Source organism: Schistocerca serialis, chromosome 3 (assembly GCF_023864345.2).
Source record: "Schistocerca serialis cubense isolate TAMUIC-IGC-003099 chromosome 3, iqSchSeri2.2, whole genome shotgun sequence".
Classification (NCBI taxonomy): Eukaryota; Metazoa; Arthropoda; class Insecta; order Orthoptera; family Acrididae; genus Schistocerca; species Schistocerca serialis.
This window is the reverse complement of record NC_064640.1, coordinates 2,386,683-2,412,536: the sequence shown is the minus strand read 5'-3', so window position 1 is coordinate 2,412,536 and position 25,854 is coordinate 2,386,683. Positions and strand designations below refer to the sequence as shown.

Genomic DNA, 25,854 nt, shown 5'->3' with positions numbered 1-25,854 from the left:
TATTAGCTGCCTGTGCAGATCCCCGTCCATAGCACTGATACGTCTTGTCACTGTTTGTTTGGATAGACTGATTTCTTGAAACCTGCTAACGTTCGTGGGACACACAAGTTCTGCAGCATCAATCAGACACCCTTTCACAAACTCCCCTTCGGAAAAGGGTTTCCCAGATTGTGCAATTCTTAATGCGATTTTAAAACTTGCTCGCAGTGAAGATTTAGTGTGGTTGTCATTCTGGAAAATTGAAAACAGTACATTATACACCATACAGTAAAACAGACATAAATGTAACACAAGAAACTAAGAGTTCAAGAAGTATCAGTTACTTTGGCGTACAGTAAAATCGAGTTGATGTGTCTCATCCATTTTCTGAAGGACATTTAGTTTTGCTTGCCGTTCTTCACTGTTGAGTACACTACACTCGTCTTTGTGATATGTATTGTAATGTCTTTCAATTGAAAACTTACACTGGACGCCTATTATTCGGCGGTACAGCAAATACTGTGAGTTTTCACCAACGGCAACAAAAAAGAATTGCAGTTCCCAGTCGTTTTTAAACGACTGAGAACATAGATCTCCCGTCCTTTGCTTTTTCACAGTACTTGCCATTTCCCAGTACTTCTCTGTTAAGCTTACGGTCACCAGGGGTAAACGAGACTGGATATGTTGCGCTCTTGTTTGTACCATAGGATAGTGGAGCCGCCGCCATTCATTTAGGACACATGTCTAATAACAGATGTCGCTGTCGCACATGTGCAGCACTTCCGCACGTCTGCACACTGTGCAGCGTTTGGCCGGCCCTGCGCTAAATGAAAACCAAAGTTCATTTCCTACACTTATTACTACTTTTATCATGACATCATATGAAAACTCGAGTTCAAAGTATAAAATACTTTGGGAAAACACCCAAGTCTCACATTGACTTCTCTTGCAAAATTGATAACTTTCCACTATGTAGTTTATACTGTTTGGAAACTAAGAAGACTAATCTGTCTGTACTGTACTGTCCTGTCATGAAGTCTAGGCAAGTTTGCATAAATGACATCTTGTGTGAAGGACACTAAAATTCATGTTAATTTTCGTGGTATACAGTGTATGAACATTCAATTATTTCTCATATAATGTAAAATCAATGAATTAGACTTTTCGTAAATAGTAAATTAAAGTACAAGAAATTATGAATATAATTTGCTACTAAACTGCAATGGATAGCCCTACTTATAATTTATTTTGTTTGTACCATTTTCTTAACTTAGAACTATAATTGTACGTTTGTACACGAATTCTGCATGTCTTACATTTACATAATTAATATGGGGTAAAGGTGATAAGGTGCCTAGTTTTTCATGCTGCCGTGTGTTTCCATGTGTTATTCAATTTATCTGCATTGAATTTCCATCTCTCTGGAATCTTAAGTGTAGCTGTTTCTTGTAAGTCCTTAATACGTGCTTCAATGGGTTTTTCTCATGGCACTAGCTGTACCAGATACCTTTGCCACCAATATTTTCTGCTCCAGCCCTGTACAGTAGGCAGCACTTAGCTGTATGTGGCCACAAATTCTTACTTTCATTCGCTTACCTGGAGTGAACTTTTCTGCAGTCTTTACTATATGGAAAATACTTTACTTACTGTGCTGATCTCCTTAAAGCTGGACTGGATGCGCACAACTAAGTGACACATCTGTGTACGACTGCCCTTGATGGAATTTCATAACATGCTCAAAGCAGGTGTTCATTCTGGTAAATCCTCTCACAGGTCAAACTTTCTGACAGAAAGCTATGACATTTTTAAATTATTAGATTTTAAACTTGGAGAAACTTCCTCTTACTTAAAACAGTTCAAGATCTCATGTGCTATGCAGTCATCTCACAGCGTGTATATTGGTCAAACCGAGTGACCAATTAGCACTCACGTGTCAGAGCATGAATGCTACATATGACTGAGGCAACTCAGCAAATCATCAATAGCTGAATACAATGTGGAATGCAGCCAGACTATCAATTTTCAAGAAGTCAGTGAACTTGCTTGGCAGCTCCAGTGAACTTGCTTGGCAGCTATCGACACAGCAGGGAACAATAAAGGAGGCTATTGAAAGACGTAATTGAGCATCCCAACTGCATGAGCAAGAAGTATAGCTACAAGTTGCTGAAGGCCTGTCTGCCAGAAATTCCAGTTACCCTGAAGAGAATGGCTACATGTATTCACCAGCCAACAGCTCCACAAGACTTAGGTTCACATGCATGAACAATTGGCCACGAAAGAACTGCCATGCGGCATCAACATCTTGCTACAGGAAAACACTGTGATGTCGGTACAAGTTGACCGTTGGCTGCTGATTCGCTATTGCCTGACAATCACTTTTTAGTGTCTCCTCCACAGGCATCTCGACTTCAAACTGTCTAATGCAATACCAGAATGTGATATCAGTTGTCACCTAATAATCAAAATAAGATCCCTGAAAAGAATCACTGTAAAGACACTTGAAACACCTGTTTTATAGTTGTTTACATACTTCAACTGATGCAGCCTAACACTGAAAAGATTTTATTTAAATTGACATAGCCCTGTACACTTAATTCTAGCTGTGTTCAATGAGTTTTACTGGACATTTGAAAGCCTGTTGTTTAAATTTTTAGTGAGACTTCCATCAATGCAAACATTTTCGCGTGGAACATATACTCTTTGATGCCTTTCAAGCAGTTGTAAATTTAACCTTTCAGGCAGTTTTGAGATAACTTTCTTTATATTTTTTAGTTTATCATGTTATATTTCTGGGGAGTCCATAGTAGTCTGTAAAAACTTGGAGAAGGTTGTGCATTTTGTCAATTACTTCGTTCCATCAAAAAGTTGTATGTGAGTTACTTTTCTTTTATGTGCCCTGAAAGGAAGTTTTCCTTGTTTCTGAAACAAGAAATCTGAGAACAAAGTGCATTTTCAACCAGCAGCTGCATCAGGAAACTGACATTCTTTATTATTTAAAGAATCGCAACAGCCTCATTTAATATTTTGGCTGATAAAAAATTCATTTCCTTTTTAGTGGAGTTTGGATGATAGTGTGACAAAATTTACTTACAACTTGGAGTTCTAAAGAACTATTTCAGATTTGATCCTTCAAATGTGGTTATTATAATTGTCTGCTGTGCCATCATAGTTCTGGTCTCTCTTTCTTTGTATGATCTTTCACATGCTTGGATGCATAAATATGTTTTGTAGTCTACCATATTGTATTTCCCTTACTCCAAAAAAATCCACCATGATTGCCTTGGCCATGACTTGAATCACTACAATCTCTTTTTCTAACAAAAAATTAATTTATAAAAAAGTGAATTTGTTTGGCTTTTACTTCCTGTGGATAAGGTGGTACGATTTCTGAAGATTACAAAGTATGGCTATAAACAGTTGCACTTGCAGCGTGAGTTGGTTTCACAAACACACACAGTACCATCTGTTGTCATGACACTACTAATAAAAATACTCCTAGACTACAAGAGAACTATTATCATTCATAATATAATGGCAGCTACTCCTGTCATCTTATTGCCATAAATAGACCTGTCATAGTGTCTGTATCCATATTTGTAGGCAGACAAGTTAAACACACAACCGAGGAATGTCATGCAGTCAAAGAATCTACTTCAAAGAAGTCAAAATTTACTTTTTTCCAGAATGTTTGTGATGTGATTACATTGATTTTCTAGTGAAAGGTGACTACCACACATCTTTATAGAAATTTTTTACTGCAGAAATGAAAGAAAAAAGTGCACAGCAGATTACAAGAAAGATCCTTTTCCAGTGTGATTAATATATTAGTTCTTTCATGTCCAAGTTTGATATCAAAGTTTTTCTTGAGGATATTTCCCACTTTCCAGATTCAGTTCACTTGACTTAGATTAGCTTTCATTCCAATGGATCTATAGTGAGGAGATCCTCCAGGATGTAAAACTTGCAAGAAAAGAAGAATACACAAGAAATATTTACAAAGAAAACAGATATACGAGGGTTGGAACTTTAATAGTGGCAACTATTTATTTACAGCTCGTACAAAATAGATATGTGTTTCAAAGTTTTACTGACCTTCAAAGTAGTCACCAGAATTGTGTATAACCCATTGCCAGCGATGTGGAAGTTGTAGGATACTCTTAGCAGTGCCAGTTGTGTTGACAGTTAGAGCGCTGCGGTCTATTGCCCGAAGAATTTGTAGCAGTTCTGAAGCGAATGCTGTGAAGTGTTTCCTTCAGTTTAGAAAGCGAGTTGAACTTACGAGGGCTTAAGTCAGGGGAGTGCAGAAGGTGGTATTGCACTTAGCAGCCCCATCAGTCAAACAAATCAGTGAAAGCTTGCACTGTACACGCTTGAGCATTGTCCCACAAAATGATGGTCAGGTCCTGCAGAAAGTGTCATCACTTCTGTCTCTATGCTGTTCATTTTTGGAACACAGCCTACGACCTGCTTAGAGACAGAAGTGATGGCACTTTCTGCAGGACCTGACCATAATTTTGTGGGACAATGCTCAAGCGTGTACAGTGCAAGCTTTCACTGATTTGTTTGACTGATAGGGCTGCTAAGTGCTATACCACCTACTGCACTCCCCTGACTTAAGCCTTCATGACTTCAACTTGATTTCTAAACTGAAGGAAACACTTCACAGCATTTGCTTCAGAACTGCTACAAATTCGTTGGGCAATAGACCACGCTGCTCTAACTGTCAACACAACTGGCACTGGTAAGAGTATCCTACAACTTCCACATCACTGGCAATGGGTTATACACAATGCTGGTGACTACTTTGAAAGTCAGTAAAACTTTGAAATATGTATCTATTTTGTACGAGCTGTAAATAAATAGTTGCCACTATTAAAGTTCCAACCCTCGTATTAATGTTCCTTCCCCAGATCCCAAGTGAAATGACCTTTGTGGATGTGGAATAAGTCAAAAAATCTTAAATATATTTTCATTTGAAAGGTAATAACAAATGTGTCACAAAACATGGAAATATTCAATATACTGACGAGCATATGACAATTTGTTGCCTATAGTTGCCACGCATCACCTAGAAAAACCATTTCAAAATACTTATTTACAGTAATCACATTACGGCATTGCATTTGTACAGAAGTCATATTGTACATAATACTCATGTTATTTTATGTGAGGGTGATTCAAATATAAACAGTAATTGTGCCAGTGTACTGCACAAGCAAATCCAAGCAGGATGGTTTAGTGGGAGTGGGGAGAGGGGGATTGTAAATTGGTATGATAGGGAGAGGGAACCAGCTTGGTTTGCTGCTGCACTCTGTTCTGGCCTCAGTACAGCCATGAGTGAACAAGAGGTTCCTTTGTCTGTTGTGCTGTGTATTATGATGTTTTTAACCCTTGAAGGAGTTAAACCCTCAGAGATTTTAACTCATTTGAAGGCACAGTTTGGGGACACTGTACTATCCCAGAACTGAGACTTTACTCGGGTCATAGAGTTTAAGGGTGGCTGAAAAAGTGTAGAGAATGAGGGTCCTACTAGTTGGCCATGGTCAAGTCTCACAGATGACAGCGTCTGTGCTGTTCAAAAGCTTATTATAGGTGATCACTGATACAGTGTTGAAGAAATCACAGCAGAAGTGGGTATCAGCATTGCAAATACTCATGCCATTATCAGTGAACAGTTTGGCTTTAGAAAAATTAATGCTTGATGGGTTCCAAAGTCGTTAATGGAACAAAGAAGAGGAAGAAGAAGAAGAAGAAACAGGTCCGGTTGAAAATCCGTGAGAGACTTCTGAATTGATTCTGGCTAGAAGGGGAGAATTTTTTGAAGTATATCATCACATGTGATGAGACATGGGTCCATTATTACACTCGAGAATCGAAAATGACGAGTAAGGAGTGGTGAAGAAAGGATGAAACCTGCGCCGTGAAGGCCAAAACCCACCTCTTTATGCGGAAAGTTCTTGTGACTGTGTTTTTTGACTACAGAGGAGTGTTACACATTGATATCTTCGTGACTGATGTCTGGTGAATGCAGCTAACTACTACTAGTCATTAATGTCAGCAAAAACTGCCTCCTGAAACAAAAGATCAGGAATGCACATCAGAGATGTCATCCATTTCTATGACAATGCTAAGCCACACATTGTGAGTTTCAGAAGGGACAGATTGGAGGCTATGCACTGGGAAACCACCAAACACCATCCCTACAGTCCAGATTTGATACCCCCCCCCCCCCCCCACGGCTTTTTTTTTTTCATCCATGAAAGAATTATTTGGAGGGTAACGATTCGAAAACAGTGAAGATGTCAAGAAACATGCACAATTGGTTGATGATGCACCCTCAGACTTTTTATGAACAAGGCTTTTTGTGAATTAATTGCTGGCAAAAGCATGTAGAGTGTGCAGGAGGCTATGCTGGATTCAATTGTGTAAATGATTGATCAATAACTGTATAACAAATGATAACTATTTATGTATGAATTACCTTCATATTATTAATATTGTATTTTCATCAATCAGTTCTGCTAAGAAATTCATCAATGAAGTGGAAGGGATTGGCCACGAATAAATTGTTTAGGCCTATCGTAAACTGAACTTTATTGGTAGTTAAAATTCTTATAGCTGCTGGAAATTTATTGAAAATGTGTGTTTCTGAATAATGGATGCAATTCCAAAATGAAGTAAATGACTTTATATCTTTGTGAATATTATTCTTATTTCTAGGATTGATTCCATGAAATGAAATGAATTGTAGGTTTGAAAAAGAGATATATTTGTAATGACTAATTTGTTAAGGAATAGCTATATTGGGGAGCAATAGTTAGTGTCCCCAGTTCCTTAAATAGGCCTCTGCTGGGCATTCTTGAGTTCACACCACAAATGATTCATATTACATATTTTTAGGCATGGAGAACCTTAGCTGGGCTTGATGAGTTACCCCAAAAATAATCCCATATAACATTATAGAATGTAAGTAAACAAAGTATGCAAGCTCTTTTATTTTTGTACCACCGATGGCTGGCAAAATTTGCATTGCAGATAGAGATTTGCTTATGTGTTTTAGCAGTTCTGTGGTGTATTCCTTCCAGTTGAATTTATTATCAAGTTGTAATCCCAAGAATTTAACACTGCCAACTTTATCATATCATATTTTAGACATTTACTTGAACAAAAACTCTTACAAGTCCTGATCTGAATATAGTGTGTTTTTTTTTTTCAAAGAGTTTGTGGTGAAGAATTGACTAGGAACCATTTATTAATGTCCATGAAAATTTCATAAACTGAACTTTCTAAGACTAGATTTGCTATTTATTGCAACGTTTGTGTTGTCTGCAAACAAAGCAGCTTGACATCTGGTAATGTTACTGATTAAAGGTCACTAATATATACAAGAAAAAGTAAGGGCACTAAGATGGAACCTTGTGGGACACCACATATAATTAGTTCCCAATTGGATGATAGCTGAATGCTTAATACATGTGTCTTTTGTATGACACCCTTTTTTTACTGTCGAGATCTAGGATTTGAATCATTTTCCAGCATTTCCTGTTATGCCACAATATTCTAATTTACATAAAAGGATATTGTGATTTACACAGTCAGATGCCTTCAACACATCACAAAATATACCAGTAGTCTGTAACTTATTGTCCAGTGAATTAAGTATAAGGGTCAGTCAAATGAAAATGAGACAGATGGGAAAAAAGTAAGTAAACTGTTAATTGTTTTAAGGGGACACAGTCGCGAGGGAGCTCCCATAAGGAATCAATGCTAAAATGAGCAAACATCAGGTACACTTTCTGAAGTAACTAATGGAGATAAAGATCTGAAACTTTTACAGTGTACAGCTGAAATATCATTCTCAAATCACATAAAAATGGTTAATGTATTTTATATAGTTCATGAGTAATCATTTTTTTGTTCTATAAGACAAAAAATTAAAACTTTTCTAAACACCTTGGAGCTTGTGAATCTGTTCTTTTTATCACTACTGGTCTAATTTTTATGTCTAATTAATCATCGTTGTATTAACAAGAGATACTGTAAGTCTGATGTCTGTAGCAGTCATAGTTTTCGAGAAAAGTGTACCAGAAGGTCAAAAAATGTAGTTTTGAGAAAAATGGTATTAAAGTTTTACACGCAAGAAAGTAATGTACAATGTCATACAGACACACTTTTAAAACATTCCAGGGCTATACAGTGGCTCAGCTTCTTGATCTTTATCTTCTTTTCTTCTTTTCTTTGATCTTCTAGCTATCCTGGCCTCCTTGGTAGCATTTCCTGCAGAAATATCAGCATAACGGATACGGTCCATGTCAATTTTTTTCAGTCCCCTTTAAGTATTGATACCATCCTTTGTTCCCAAGAGTCTTAATACATCAGTCTTCTTTGACACACCAGCATTGAAGCACATCACTGCATCATGAACACCAAATTTTAGTGTTTCTTTTCTAACGAAAACAGTTTTTGGTAGCCTTGTCCAAATGACAGAATTCAAACTTTCATTTGGGTTTCGAGTTTTTCCATGGAGACACTTTTTCAAGAGCTCTTGTTGGCTAAGGTATCTGACAATGGGTTTCACAGCTAGCAGGATTTTTTCTGGAATTGAATGTTTGTGCTTATAGCTGGAAGATGTAGCTGGGTTGTTGAGTTTGCACCAGCTGTCAGGTCCCTGTGGGCAAAGGTTATGTTGTGGTTCCTCATCTGTTGAAATTTTATGAAAGAATATAGCCCAGATGGCTCTCCTCATTGCTTCTACATTGTTGCAGTTATTTCTAATGGCCATACCATAATAAGCCTGGACCCTGTCTATTTCAGCCTTTGTCAGGCCCCCTTTACCACCTAACTTTTTTTCCTTGCATATCTTTACAAGTCGTGATCCCATTCTTTTCTGTACATGTCCTATACTTCCCAGTTTATTAATTTTGACTCTAGGCTCATAAGGTTTATCTTCTACGACTTTCTGATAAGCCTTACTGTCCCCGTCCCCAAGATAGTCTGTATAGAGGATACCTCTTGACAGCACAGACCTTTTGAATATGTTAGCAACACCAGCCACTTCCATGGCTCCACTAGAACCATCAAAGTCCTTTTTGCACACATGTTGTATAGTGAGATTTTTGCTACAGATGTCACAGAACTTAGTAATAATTTCAATATCCAAAACCTTTCCAGTATCAAAAGAAGTTGCTGACACAATGCCATTTAGGGATGTATGCCCACGTTTCTGCCAACTGCCATCAAAACCAGCAGAAATTTGCCTAGGGTCAGATTTTGTATCATTCAACTGAACTGCTTCTTTGGTTGCTTTCAACATTGTAGATTCACTTACCTCAGCTACAACTGCACCAATAGTCTTGTTGTAAACATCAAACTTTCTTGGAGGTGGAGAAATGTTCATCACTGCACAAAGAACATCACCTGCACTTCGCCCCTTTCCAATAGATCTAAGTGCATATGCTAATCTTATATTGTTTTCATACAATCTGCTTCTTGTTACGTGGGATGACATTGTATCGGCAGTACAGCTACATTCCAAACATGTCAAAACTAAATTACAAACAATTTCCTTGGTTTTCACCACATCTTCGTGCAAAGGAACGTTTCCACCACAGTTTTTACAATTTGTGTGTTTTTCGATAAGTTCACGTAATAACCTCACGGAGATCAGAATGTTTGTGTCAGTAACAACAGAAACACTATTCACACCACATATTACATTGTCACGCATTTGAGAGGCACTCGGAAAACCGGCAGCATCTAGAATCTTCTTGCTCGAAGCACTGACACTCTCACTGACTTCACTTTCAGTATTATTTTCTGCCCTCTGTTCAAAACTAGCAGTTTTGCGGTTTATTTTTACATATTTATTTCCACGAAACTTAGGCTTATATCCAAACTTCCTTATTCTACCCACTGTGTTATAACGTTTCACAAAATCATTACATGTATGTCACCAAAACGTAAACAGCTAGGATGAAGAAACTGACAGACGATAGTCAACAATGCAGACAGGCTGGCAAACATCAGAATAACAATTCTCTCTTGCAACCCAAATAAAGAGTATTTATATCCATGGAACATAAATGATTGTTGTACTACAGTCAATGCTGACTACTGCGCAAGACACAGCAAAAATGGACGTGGCGCTAGTTACCGTGCTTCACGAACAAATTAATAACTCCAAATCTAATAATCAGATTTGTATGAAACAAATGGCATTTTGTAGCCAAATAATTGGAGCACAGATTAAGACTAAAAAAAAGAAATTCGATTTTTTTGAGCCTGTTCAGGACTGTGTCCCCTTAAAAGTAATCACCATAACTGTTAATACATTTATCCTGCTGAGACACAATACGGTCAATGCCTTCGTGGAAAAATATTTGCAGTTGCCTGTGGAACCATGATTGACCCAGTGTGCACCTGTTCATCCAAAGCAAATCAACGGCCACCAATATCTTTGAAGCCCACCTGTTGCCAAGATTGTTTCAAGTGTGCTGCACAGGTGTCACTAGGAAACCCTTTGACGTCCTCCTTACAGTTCCGATTTTTCCCCATGCGATTTTTGTATTTTTGGAGCCCTGAAGAAATACATTTGTGACTATCGATTTGCTTCGAAAGAAGAGGGGCGCGCCTGGGTAGAATCGTGATTCTGTAGGCGACCGCAAATGTTTTTCTGTGAAGGCATTGACTATATCTTCTCGAAGTGGGATGAATATGTTAACAGTTATGAGATTTACTTTTGGGATAATGAACAGTTTACCTACTTTTTCCACCTGTCTTATTTTTATTTGAGTGCCCCTTATACCTGATCACTGTATGTGTATCTAACCTTCTCAATATCGGAATATCTGTACTGTGACTTTGGCAATTTATTATTGGTGGCCAAACAGTTAAAAAAGTGACTGTGTATTACTTTTTCTAAAATTTTTGACAATGCTGGCAAAAGTGAAAGTGGATGGAAATGTGGTGGTATTTCTTTTATCTCCATTCTTAAACAAACATTTAAGTTTACCACATTTCAGCCAATCAGGAAATGTTCCACTGATAAATGACTCATTACACAAATAACTTAATATGTTACCAAACTCAGAAGCACAGTCTTTAATTAACTTTGTTGATATTTTATCATAACTACTAAAATAATTTGATTTTACATGTTTTATAGTGGGCATTACATTTGCTGGTGTAGTGAGGGTCATATTATTGAAGTTGTGTGTAATGACTGTTCTGAGATATTCCACAATAGCATCTAGTGAACATGACAACTTCACCTCTTCAGTAACAGTTATGAAATGCTTGTTAAATAGATTTGTAACTCTGCACACACATTTTACCAATGTATCATTTACTCCTAATGCTGTTTGCTCTTCATCTCTGGTTCTGTCAGTCTCCTCCTTCACTATATACCATATTGTATTTATTTGCTATCTGAGGGGATTATCACCTTCCTGTAATGCATTTGCTTTGATATCAGTATTACTATCTGCAATATTTTGCGGTATATCTTGTAATGAATACAGCATCGACATCAGAGCTGTTTCTGACTGAGACGTACAACTTCCTTTTTATCTTACAAGAGATATTTGTTCCCTGATTAACCCCAGACTTCTTTGTAGACTTTGGTAATCTATTTATTTCCTATTTTCCAGATTCAGTTGTCTTGGCCTTCTGTTTATTTCCTGACATGGAAGAAGTTTAAGTAAGTCTGCAGGCTTTTGTGCCTTAAGTTAAAATCTTCTGTGTTGTTAGGACACATTATATTTCACCAGACAATTGATGCTTTGACATCTCTGCTGGGAACTTCTTCAGGATCTTATGGTGTCCCCTGTAGACTGAGCACTGTCAGAGACCAATGTCGCCTTCTTTTATAAACAGGCGTGTTCACGTGCTTGTGCTGGAGATGTGGGATTATTGGATAAAACTCTTATGGTTACAATTGGTGGGTCATCATCACTGGATAGTGATAACAGACACGAAAGCATGCAGACTAACATAAAATGCTTGTATGTGCATGATGTTTATACCGCCCACAGAAGATTGGAGAACCTGTGCAGAAGAAGAAGTAAATTACTGAGTGATTGGTCTTCTCTTTCCTGTTGTTGTGATAATGATGTAATCCCCAAATTATCCAGAATTAGTCAACACGTGCAGACAATGAAAGCCAGGAGGATTTACCGAAGGGCAAGCCAAACTTCTTCATGAAAGAATCCAGCAAATGTGCAAAGACTTGAATTATTTCAGCTTCATTTTCGTTGCTTTTCATTTTCCACTGGCAACAACTCTGTCGCTTCAGGACTGGGATAAATTGGACAGTATAACGATTAATCGTTTGGCAAGATTTCCACATTTCAGTGCTATGAAACAGAAAGAGAAATTTGAGAAACTAATGGATAAACTACACAAGAAAGACAACATTGTGTATCTGAAATGAGTAGCAGTGAATCTCTCATCAGGGGTACTCAATGATGCAGATGTCTCAGTTCTGGCCAAAGGTCTGAATTTCGCAACTACATTCCTGTTGAAGAAATTGTAAGTGCTGTCGAAACATCCTTGTTTCATCTTGAAAGTGCAGGTCAAAGAAGTGAGACAAGATGTGTTGAGAATTCTACGAAAATTGAAACCACCCAAAAGCAGCATATCGGTACAAGAAAGGAAAGCTTTTAATGAACCCAAGAGATAAGGGAAATGCTGAAGTTCTTATGAACATTTTGGAAGACCATGACAAGATGGAACAACTATTAGCTTACTCTTTGTACTGCAAGTTAAAAAATGATCTGACAAACAGAATCATTCAGAAAGTGAAAAATTTGATATCAGAGTCCAAAGTGGATAGCTCTTATTACAAAGAATCCATCACCTCAAAAACCTGTCTCACCCAGAATGTGTGGACTACCCAAGATACACAAAGAATCAGTTCCTTCGAGATCTAGTGAATGAGATTAACTCATAAACTTACTTTTTAGCAAGTCTTTTGTCTGGAAAACATGTCGTCGGAAAATCAAATACTTTTGTAAAAGATTCAAACTTTCTTAGAAATTATAAGTATGGTGAAGATATCAGCAAGTGACATTCTTGTTAGCTTCGATGTGACATCGCTATTTACAAACATCCCAGTATCAGATACAATGGAGATCATAAGGGAGAAAGTTGCACCAGATGTTTATGACTTAATTAATTTATGTCTTTGATGAGCTGTTTTAAGTATGATGGTGAGCTCTATGAACAGACTGATGGTGTTGCTTTGAGCTCACCCTTGTCGAACAGTAGCAGCTGACATTTTTATAGATTATTTTGAGCAACAGGCATTAAGTAGTGCTCCTTTGAACAGACTGATGGTTTTGTTATGAGCTCACCCTTGTCGAACAGTAGCAGCTGACATTTTTATGGATTATTTTGAGCAACAGGCATTAAGTAGTGTTCCTTTGAAGCCTTCCTGTTGAATCTGCTATGTGGATGATACGTTTGTTATATGGCCACACAGCAAAGAGGAGCTTCATGGGTTCCATACTTCTTAACTACAATTCATCCCAAATTTGTCTTGGAGGTTGAAAGTGAGATCGGTCTCCCGCTCCTAGATGTGTTGGTGTATGAAAGATCTGACACCACACTAGGACACAGAGTGTATAGGAAGCCAACCAACACAAATAAGTATTGAGATACCACTTTGCACCTTTACCCAGCCCAGACACGAGCAGTGCTCAACACACTGTCTTATGTGCCTTCCACAACAGCTTGGAATTAGAGCTGGATTTTTTAAAGAAGACTTTGAAGTCCAGTGGCTGTGACAGTTTGTCTATAGACATGGCTTTTAAGTGAAATATTAATTTTGCTAATAGAAACGACGAGGAACTGCCCTCTCACTCTGTTAAGTTATTGTTTGTTTCTGGGGTCACTGATCACTGAAGCTGAATTCTAAGGAAAAAGGGTATTCAGACCACTTTAGTCAAACCAAAATAAAAGGGTTTTTCCAATGGGAAACGGATGCAGTTGATTGCCTCTATGAAATAATGTGTGGCTGCAGCAAAGTGTATATAGGTACATCAAACCATGTTTAACAACTGTGGTGGTTGCTGTAGAATTTTGAAAGAGGGGGTGTTCTGTGTAGACTGTAAGTTATGGTTTCATTGGGGCAAATGTAGTGGCAAGGAAACGAGGGTAGAAAATGAGGCTCTTCCATGGCAGTGTAGATTATGTAGAAAGGACAGAAAAATCTCGGAACAGGGGGCAAAAATTTGTGCCCTTAAGGCTGAATTAGAAAACGCGAACTTGGAATTACGTAGGTTAAGGGAGGAAAAAGAGACTGGGAACTGGGAAAAGGTAGCAAGCAAAGGGCGAAAAAGGGAAACAATTGTAAAAATTCCAGAAATTCAATTAGTAAATCAGTTTGGCTTGCTGTCTGAAGTGGAGGAAGGGCTTCATCCAGATGTAGTGGAAAGCAGGTTGAAGCAGAATATTAGCTTAAAGAAAAAAGAAAGGTCGGGATCAAACCAGAATAGGAAAAGAAGAATTCTGCTTATAGGCAGCAGTCACGGGAGGGGTGTGGGCCAGCTGCTTCAGGAGAAATTAGGTGCAGGGTACCAGGTCACAAGTTTTGTGAAACCAAGTGCTAGCCTTAGCCAGGTGACAGAAAACTTAGATCAGCTATGCAGGGACTTTGAGAAGGACGATCAGTTAATTGTAGTTCGGGGAGCAGGAAACAGCCTGGCTATGAATCCAAGATACACTATTAGGAGTGACCTGGATAAAATAGGAACAGATATTGAGCACACAAATGTAGGGTTTGTGGAGGTCTTTCATCGCCATGATCAGCCCTGGGTAAACACTGCTGTAAGGCATGTTAACACTGAGCTGAACAGGATGCTCTAGACACTGGCAAAATCTCACATAAGTGTTGTTCCAGTAAATGCTATTGGTAGGTGGGGATACACTACACATGGCCTGCACCTGAACAGGATGGGGAAAAGTAAGTTAGCTTCTCTATTAGCAGAAACTGTAAGGGGGTCCACAGTCACACAAGGGGTGATCCTGTGGTTAATGGGTCCAGGCAGACAGGTTTTTTAGGTTAAAGCCAAAGTCCAGACAGATGACAATCAGGATAAATAGAATAAAAGAAACTCCATGTACAGTTAATAGGGGTATAGCTAAGGGCAGTATCAACATACTTCATCAAAATAGCAGGGGAATAAAAAATAAAGTAGATGAGCTATTAGTGTGTTTAGATGATCTCAAAAATAAGAATGAGATTGGTATACTCTGTCTGTATGAACACCATGTAACTGTGGGGATGGATAGTGTCAGTAAAAGTGGGTATAATTTAGCATCCTACACTTGTAGATCTAGGATGGATAAAGGAGGAGTTGCCATTTTCATAAAACAAGCGTATAAATGCAAAACTGTAAAAGTAAGCAAATTTTGTTTTGATCAGCACTTTGAGGTTTGTGCATGTGAACTTCAGCTAGATAATGTAGTATTGATATTAGCAACAGTGTACAGGTCCCCATTAGGAGACTGGGAGCTGTTCATAAAAAAGTTTGACTCCCTATTATGCTGTCTGTCAGACAAAAAGAAGAAGTTTTTAATCTGTGGTGATTTCAATGTAAACTTTCTAAGTAATTCTGGTAAGAAAAGTGAACTAGAAGTTTTATTAACAACGTATAACTTAGAATCAGTTATCAATTTCCCTATACGTATAGCTCAGGACAGTAGCACGCTAATAGATAATGTATATGTACAGAAAGGGGATGTAAAACAAATACGTGCTTTCCCTGTGGTAAATGGATTGTCAGACCGTGACGCACAACTGATTAACTTACATAACCTAACAGTGTGTACAGTTCAGAAACCATTAAGTAAAAGTGTGAGGTCGCTCAACCCAGTATCTATACAGCACTTCATAAAAAGCTTAAGAAATGTTAATTGGGGAGATGTACAGGGTGTTTCAAAAATGACCGGTATATTTGAAACGGCAATAAAAACTAAACGAGCAGCGATAGAAATACACCGTTTGTTGCAATATGCTTGGGACAACAGTACATTTTCAGCTAGACAAACTTTCGAAATTACAGTAGTTACAATTTTCAACAACAGATGGCGCTGCGGTCTGGGAAACTCTATAGTACGATATTTTCCACATATCCACCATGCATAGCAATAATATGGCGTAGTCTCTGAATGAAATTACCCGAAACCTTTGACAACGTGTCTGGCAGAATGGCTTCACATGCAGATGAGATGTACTGCTTCAGCTGTTCAATTGTTTCTGGATTCTGGCGGTACACCTGGTCTTTCAAGTGTCCCCACAGAAAGAAGTCACAGGGGTTCATGTCTGGCGAATAGGGAGGCCAATCCACGCCGCCTCCTGTATGTTTCGGATAGCCCAAAGCAATCACACGATCATCGAAATATTCATTCAGGAAATTAAAGACGTCGGCCGTGCGATGTGGCCAGGCACCATCTTGCATAAACCACGAGGTGTTCGCAGTGTCGTCTAAGGCAGTTTGTACCGCCACAAATTCACGAAGAATGTCCAGATAGCGTGATGCAGTAATCGTTTCGGATCTGAAAAATGGGCCAATGATTCCTTTGGAAGAAATGGCGGCCCAGACCAGTACTTTTTGAGGATGCAGGGACGATGGGACTGCAACATGGGGCTTTTCGGTTCCCCATATGCGCCAGTTCTGTTTATTGACGAAGCCGTCCAGGTAAAAATAAGCTTCGTCAGTAAACCAAATGCTGCCCACATGCATATCGCCGTCATCAATCCTGTGCGCTATATCGTTAGCAAATGTCTCTCGTACAGCAATGGTAGCGGCGCTGAGGGGTTGCCACATTTGAATTTTGTATGGATAGAGGTGTAAACTCTGGCGCATGAGACGATACGTGGACGTTGGCGTAATTTGGACCGCAGCTGCAACACGGCGAAAGGAAACCCGAGGCCGCTGTTGGATCACCTTCTGCACTAGCTGCGTGTTGCCCTCTGTGGTTGCCGTACGTGGTCGCCCTACCTTTCCAGCACGTTCATCCGTCACGTTCCCAGTCCGTTGAAATTTTTCAAACAGATCCTTTATTGTATCGCTTTTCGGTCCTTTGGTTACATTAAACCTCCGTTGAAAACTTCGTCTTGTTGCAACAACACTGTGTTCTAGGCGGTGGAATTCCAACACCAGAAAAATCCTCTGTTCTAAGGAATAAACCATGTTGTCTACAGCACACTTGCATGTTGTGAACAGCACACGCTTACAGCAGAAAGACGACGTACAGAATGGCGCACCCACAGACTGCGTTGTCTTCTATATCTTTCACATCACTTGCAGCGCCATCTGTTGTTGAAAATTGTAACTACTGTAATTTCGAAAGTTTGTCTGCCTGAAAATGTACTGTTGTCCCAAGCATATTGCAACAAACTGTGTATTTCTATCGCTGTTCGTTTAGTTTTTATTGCCGTTTCAAATATACCGGTCATTTTTGCAACACCCTGTATATAATGAGCCAAATGCTAATGATAAGTGTAACATATTTTTTGATAAATTTATATCCCTCTTTGAACATTGTTTCCCAAAGAAAATTACTAAATGTAACACCACACTCTTTTCAAAGAAACCTTGGATTACTACAGGTATTAAAGTGTCTTCAGAAAGAAAAAGAAAACTAAATGAGACAGCAAGAACTAGTAAAGATCCAGAAGTAGTTTTACACTATAAAAATATTGTGACAGACTGAGAAAAGTTGTAAGGAAATCAAGAAATATGTATATAAGAGAAGAAATTAACAACTCTGGCAATAAAATGAAATCAATATGGAATGTCGGTAGAAGGGAGACAGGAAAAGTAACCACTGGGGTAGGTAGTATTACTGTTAAAGAGAATGAGACCATCCTAACCAACAGTACACAAGTAGCTAATGTATTTAACGACGATTTCTTAAGTGTAGGAGAAAAAAATTGGTGAGAACAGTTCAAAAGAAAAAGCCATTGAAGAGTCTGTTTTGAAAAAAATTTAGTCAGATTAAGTTTCACCTAACAACCTCTTGTGAAATAAATAAAATTATTAAATCTCTGAAAAATAATTGTTCTGTTGGAGTAGATGACATCTCTAATAAGATATTAAAACAATGTGGAGCAATTAGAGCTGATGTTTTGAGTCACATATGTAATGCATCACTAACTCAAGGTATTTTCCCAAACTGGTTAAAATATGCCATTGTCGGGCCTCTCTACAAAAAGGGGACACCACAGATGTCGATAATAATTGGCCAGTATCCTTGCTTACAGCATTCTCAAAAGTCTTCGAGAAAGTAATGTACTCAAGAGCGGTCAGACATCTTAACAGCAATGGGATACTTAGTAAATCACAGTTTTTTAATCTCATTTTGTTCTCTTTTTTTCGTTGCATCTGCTCAGGGTGGACGTCATAAGACATCCGTTTAAGTTCGTTGTTGATCGGTTAACTCAGTTTTTTTATTACAGAGGGCAGCTAACCCTCTGACCGAACACGCTGAGCTACTGTGCCGGCTAGTTTGGGTTTCAAAAATGCTGTTCCACTGAGACAGCAATTTACAATTTCACTGTCCACATAATAGAGTCTTTAAATAGTAAAATGTCACCAATAGGAATTTTCTGTGACTTGTGCAAAGCATTTGATTGTGTGAACCATGACATTATGTTACAGAAATTACAATTCTGTGGTATAAATGGAATAGCATATGAGTGATTTAAGTCATACCTACAGAATGGTAAGCAAAAAGTTTCCTTATATGGGTCAAGTGATTTAAATAAGTTTTCCACTTCATCTAACTGGGGTAAAATTACATTAGGTGTTCCACAGGGTTCAACCATGGGTCCCCTTTTGTTCTTGATATATGTGAATGACCTCCCTTCCTATCTGAAACAGGAAGCTGAACTGACACTGTTTGCTGGTGATACAAGCAGCATTATTAATCCAGTAAAAGAAAGTCCAATTGAAAATGATACAAATACGGTCTTTGGAAAAGTCATTAATTGGTTTTCTGCAAATGGGCTTGCTCTAAACTTTGAAAAAACACAGTACATCCAATTTTCTGCTGGAAAAAGCACAGTTCCTTCAATAAATATAACACATCAACAAAAGTCAGTGGACAGGGTAGAGCATACTAGGTTTTTGCGTGTACATGTAGATGAGAATCTTAATTGGAAAATTCATATTTTGAATCTCCTAAAGTGACTAGGTTCAGCAACTTTTGCGATCAGAGTAATTGCCAATTTTAAGGATATAGACATTAGTAAGCTAACGTACTTTGCATAGTTTCATTCTCTGATGTCATACGGGATAATATTTTGGGGTAACTCAGCATTTAGACAAAAAGTATTCACTGCTCAAAAGAGAGTGGTTAGAATAATGTGTGGGGTTCATAGTCGCACATCTTGTAGGCATCTTTTTTAAAGATTGGGAATTCTTACAACAGCCTCACAATACATCTACTCTCTAATGAAATTTGTTCTCAACAACATGGACCAGTTTAAAAATAACAGTGACATCCATGATTATAATACCAGAAAAAAGGAAGACTTACACTATCTTTGGCACAGAAAGGGGTAAAATATGCTGCTATAAAAATTTTCGACAAATTACCAGGTGAAATAAGGTGTCTGACAGACAGCAGTAATAGCTTCAAAAATAAATTGAAATCATATCTCCTTGACAACTCCTTCTATACCATAGATGAATTCTTGAATAGGAATAAATAAATCTATAAATATAGAATGTAGTATATGCATTTTGTGCCATTTAAGGGAATGGGGTAAATAATAGAAATATTAATCTTTAACTCTGTATTCACATGTAACTTCAATAGAAAGGATGACTGTAGGCTTCTGTCATTGTGGTTTCCTGCCATCAAGGAAGTGAATCTCCAGTCATGGCGTATGAACAGTACAGTGTCCTGGAAGCCTTTCTGGACAGCAATATTTTGGATAAACATTCCTTGTCTCTAATTCTGCCCATTTCACTTCTAGCCAATGATGTTGGCCCACCAATAGCAGCAGGGGAAATTTTAACCAACAACTCTTCTCCTGCGTAAGTGTGGGAAAAATCCCTTTCGAACCAATGATGTTAGCCCAACAACAGTAGCCGCAAGAGTTTTAGCCAATAACCCCCTTCTTTGGCATTAGTGCAGGAATACTTCCCTTACTATCCAATGGTAATGGCCCATCAATGGTAGCCACAAGATTTTTATACAGTAGTCCCACTTCTCCAACACAAGTGCAGGAAAACTCCCCTTTATAATAGGATGTGACACTGGTCTCTGACAATGCTCAGTCTACAGTGGACACCATAAGAGCCTGAAGAAGATCCTAGGAGAGGTGTCAAAACATTGACCATTTGATGAAATATGACGTGACCTAACAACCCAGCAGATTTTAACTTCAATGAAAAAAATTTGCCATCAAGAGATGTTCAATATCACGCAAAACATTGGTAAAAGATTGATACAATCTCATCCTTTGAATGAGACTTATAAACTTATTTATCATGGATCATACAGTGCAGGCTTTCATTGATGGTATTTACATCCTTTGTGTTTTTTGTTATATGGGCATTGGATATGGCCAAAGGTGTGTTTCTATGGCTAATGGTTGATCTCCAATCTTTGATCTTCTAATCCTAGAAACATCATCCAGATGATATAAAGATACAGTTAATGTTTTCAAAGTCAAATAAGCACTGATCTGTGTTTACTATTGTGCAAGTTTATCAAATGGCCACAGTGTTTAGATTTCTCTGTGTACATAAATTGCTTTGGCCATCGTTAAAGGATGGGAAATTTCTATAGTGGACGTAAAGCTCAGATATTTTAATAATCAGTGTAGAAGTCTGATGTACATATGCCATCTTTAGTGATCCTACTGGCAGTTGAGCATTTACCACAGCTATCAAAGTAGACTGACTGAATGATTTGAGTGACCAAAAAAATAAGGTTTTTTAAGTTGCAAATGAACTCAAATGTATTCAGTGCTCAAACTATAATCATTATCTGCAAAACTTAAGGATGAGATAGATAAAGTATTATAAAATATTAACTAGTAGATGGGAATGTACAAAAGTACAGGAGCATGTTGCCAGAGGTCTCCCAGTCATGTACAGGAAGTTGGATGTCACATAGTGTGAGGTCAGCATGACTATAACACCAAATAAGGCTGTCCCTGCAACATGAGGCAGTTGAAAGGACGGGAGAAGACAGCACTTGTCAATCAGTGGGCAGTTACAGTGCATTGTGGTGGTGTTCTTCATTACAGTATGGCCCAGAGACAACATTCGGATGACTTCACACAAGGAAGAATCGTCAGGATACTGGAAGAAAGACAAAGTTTGATAAGTGTAGCCCAGGAGTTTGGGATTGCTCACAGCTTTGTTTAATGTGCATGGAGAGCATTACGGACCACAGGCACTGCTGCCTGAAGGAGAGGAGTTGGTTGACCGTGCTCAGCTACAGCAGCAGATGACTGCTGACCGACAAGTAGTGGAGTCGTGTGCTCTTCTTGAATGAAGACAGATTCAGTCTGGGTGGTGATTCTTGACATACCCTCATATCGCGAGAGGTGGGAACGTGTAATCCACCCAGAAACACTGTCGAACATCACCGTTTTGGTGGTCGACCTGTTACGGTGTTCGGAGGCACAATTTTGCGTGGGCATATTGAAATCCAAATCTTTGAACGTGGCGTACTCACCGGTCAACATTACTGTGACACTGTACTCCTTCCCCATTTGCATCTTTTCAAGGGTGCATTTGTCTCTGACTTTATTTTTATGGATGATAGCGCATGGCCACGTCAAACTGTGCAGGTGGAGCAGCTCTCGGAATGAGAGGATATTTGGCAAAAGGACTGGCCTGCTCATTCCCCCGATTTAAATCCCATCGAGCATGTGTGGGTGCATTGGTGAGATGTATTGCAACGTGTCCACACTCTCTAGTGACCACCCAGCAGTTGTCTACCACGCTGGTGGAGGAATGGATCACCGTGCCACAAGAACTTCTTACCAACCTTGTGGCCAGCATAGTAGCATATTGCAGGGCATGCATTGCCATCTATGGTTATCACACACCCTATTAAGAACTGTGTCCCATCTTTTGTAATGATCAGGGTAATATCATAAATTGTGGTGACTTTCATGTGCAATTATTGTCTTTGAATAGAAGTGTTATTTCTGTCTGTCTCGTGTATTTCTTTCAGTTGACTTCTTTAGTACGCTGTAGTAGTTCTTTCTATGTATGGTTCATGTGCTGTAGTAGTTCTTTCTATGTATGGTTCATGTTTCATCAATCTTACTTGACACTGACACATCATGTGAAAGTTACTTTCATCCTTAATATTTGTACATCAGTGTATTTCATCAGCTACTTTGTGCTTATTTCCCTGTTATCCAGCATCAGGCTAGGTTGGCACGTTTATGGTGGTTCTCCATTTTCCTCTGTTTTTCCACCATTCTTCTTCCATAAGTGTTTCGTTCCAGTCCCGATTCTTTCTTCTTAAACTTGTGTTTGATGAGTTAACCCGTCTTGCTCTAGGTCTTGCTTTTGCCCACAAATATGGCCTCCACCATTCATTTTGGTATTCTTCCAACTTTCATTCTCTTTTTATGTCCAAGTCATTTTAACCTGTTTTCAGTTCTCTCGTTCATCTTTTATGCACCACTACGGACTACATTAATTTCATAACTACATAACTGTGTTACCACTTAACTACATTAATTTCTGTTGTTTCTTTCCTTCCTTCCCCTCCACATTTACTTCATTCCTTCGTAGTGTTGTTCTCTTTTTTCTTCAGGCCATGCTGCACTAATCTTCCTTTTAGCCTTTTCCGCAATACTTACACAATTTTGTAACTTTGCTTTAAGTGAGGCATGTACTTGGATGTCTTCATGATCGATTTTAAGTTTTTTCTTGTTCTCCTTTGATCCCTAAGTCAGTCATTTTCAATTTGGCTACATAACTGCATAATTTTCTTATGTGCCTATTATGGCCCATTCTTTGAATATGATTATCAAAAGCAGTTCATCGCTTCTTAATTAAATCTGCAGTTTTTTTATAAATGTGTAAATTCAGTGCTACTGTATTAAAAGAGATAGCATGTTATAGTTGTTTTAAATCTGTCATTAGGTATGGTATAGTTTTCAAATAGAGTTTCGCGGATGCTGAAGCTGCAGAAGAAGGTTGCCAGAAAGTGTACACTACTCAACAAAAAGAACTTCTTGCCCCTGATTTTGAATCTACAAGCACTTGATGTTCCCTCCTTTTATGAAATTATATTTGCGTTACTCCACAGACAGAAAATATTTGACAAGAAACATTTTAACCATACGTACAACATGAGATACAAAGAGAGTTTTATATTTACCACACACTAATTGAAATTACATGCACAGTCTCCACAATACATAGGAATGAAAGTATATAACAAATTAACAGACAGAAACATACTTAATATGAAGCCAGATCTTCTAAAATCATATTGCAAGATATCCTGTGGAAGAAATGCTACTATTCAATGGGAGAGTTTATGGAGAATGAACTGAGCCTTTCTTTCTGTAGCAAAACTGTTGTTATTAAGACAGTGTTATTACCGTCAGTTGTTTTCTGTTTATTACGAAGCTTCACTACAAATTTGTGACATATCTGATGTATCTGAATCAAATGATTTAAAGTATGTCTTTTATGATACTAATAAATCACAATTCACAATTCTTCATTGTTTTGAATTGGCCCTAATATTTTCTTAATATCCTTCTTTCAGTGATTTCCAATTTCTTCATCACCATTTTCATGATCAGTAACAGGCATTCCGCAGCATGAAGTACTTCTGGGCTATTTAATGTTGCATAGTATTTGAACTTAGCATTTATGGACATTGATTTTTGTTATAGATATCGTTGATTAAATGATGTGCTATTTTCATTTTGGCTGTTCTTAAGTGAACTGGTTCTTTTCATGACACATTTTTTCTTGTTACTTCTTTTCAATACTTGAATACATTGTTCAGATTAATTTATCCACATTTAGGGAGAAAATATGGGAAACCAAAGGTTATCTATAATTTGAACAGAAATCAGTCTCCAGTTATGAAATGGAAGGACATGAAAGGGAAGCAGTAGTTAGAAGGGCATGAGACACGGTTGTAGCCTAGTCCTCATGCTATTTGATCTGTACATTGAGCAAGCTGTGTAGGAACCTAAAGAGAAATTTGCAAAGATAGTTAGAGTTCTGGGAGAAGGAATAAGAATTGGGCAACAAAATAACTGACGATGATTAAAGTAGAGAAGATACAAAATGAAGACTGGCACTAGCAAAAAAAGTATTTCTAAAGAAGAGAAATTTTTCAACATCGAATATAAATTTAAATGTTAGGAAGACTTTTCTGACGGTATTTGTACGGAGTGTAGCTGTCGTGTCCGCCCGCTTAGTTTGGCGGACGAGAAATGCTCACATAGATTTTGTAGGACAAGTTTAATTGACAAGAAGCGATACATCTTCTCTGACATGTGTTGAGTACAATGTAAGAATTAATTACTTTAGAAATACAATATCTTCTTAAATAAGAATGAACTGTATTGAAAAGAAAGTTTTTTTTTTTTTTCTTAGTATAGAAATAACAGCATTGTTTGTATGGAGGACGAAGGCCTGAGCAAAACAGTTACTTATGGGATAAAGAATAAACATCAATATTGACTGAAGGCCTTTAGGAAAATAACCGCTATTGGGAAAATGCCACTAACTGCTAAATACACAATGCACTACCCTAGCAAAAGTTCAAGTCCCGACAGGACAGTCAAAAGAATACTGTGATAATTGTAAACTTAGACTCGGTACAAGTTGAAGACTGAGGAGGACAGTCCAGTATCAGAGCACCAGTATGATGGAACACAGTTGAGTCCAGAGTAGCAATAATGAAACAAAGACCTGTATTCTTGCAAGTCCACAAGGTGATCACCGACTCGGAAATTGTTGTTGTCGTAACAGTGGTTCCAGAATGAGTTACCGATCGATGGAATTTTACTGTGTGCAGTACCTGGCCTGGGAGCCCACTCAGAGTGAATCGGTTATTGTGGCGCGTGCGCTAGCCTGAATAATATAGCCCGGATGCCAGTATACCGTAGGCACTACTTTCAGTCACGTGGCCTGCAGAGGAGAATAGGTCCACAGGACCATCAGCCTGTTTTGGCACCCGGGACAGTGCGTGGTCGCTAGGCGGGTCGTGGCCGAGTTGCGTATCTGTCTGCAGGAAGGCTGGCCCCTGCGAGTTATGTGATTGCTTCTCTCAGATGTATTGTTGGCTGCTGGCTGGGTAGATGCGAGGCATATCTCCCCCCCCCCCCCCTCCCTCCCCCTCCAAAAGAGTGGAGAGGCGGTGGCCAATCTCCGGACAACTGTGTGGAGAAAGCTGGATCCCAGCTGGTGGCATGTAGAGTAACTGAGAGTCTCCTCCTCCTCCTCCTGTGGTCAGCTGCTGATGGGAGCAGCCTATGGGTGTGTTCATGTGACTGGAGTGGGTGGGCCCAAAGCAGGCAGCAGTGAGCTTCCTGGAGTCAGCTTGTAAGGAGACCAGGCTGGACATAGAGGGTAGAAAACTGTGTGGGGAAAACATGGAAACAGAGATAGAATAATTGGTGCACAGGAGCACTAGGATGAGAATTCATTGTGCACTCAGGATTAGAATTTATTGTGTGAAAGCACTTGGAATGAATTTTTTTTGTGTGACAGCACTTTGGATGAAGATTGCTTCTGTGGAAGCACCTGGGATACGATAGTGTTTAAAAGTTCTATAGCAGTTTCTTGTACCATTTTTAAAATTTTACTCTATTACATTTAGTTCGTCCTTACTGTAGCTTCTCTTGCTGCTCCTTAT

General features: G+C 38.5%; 1 protein-coding gene across 1 annotated transcript in view; it reads left to right on the top strand.

The window, feature by feature from the left end:
• LOC126469660 (src substrate cortactin) overlaps positions 1 to 25,854 on the top strand; it is a 160,505-nt gene that overhangs the window by 19,274 nt on the left and 115,377 nt on the right. The window lies entirely within an intron of this gene.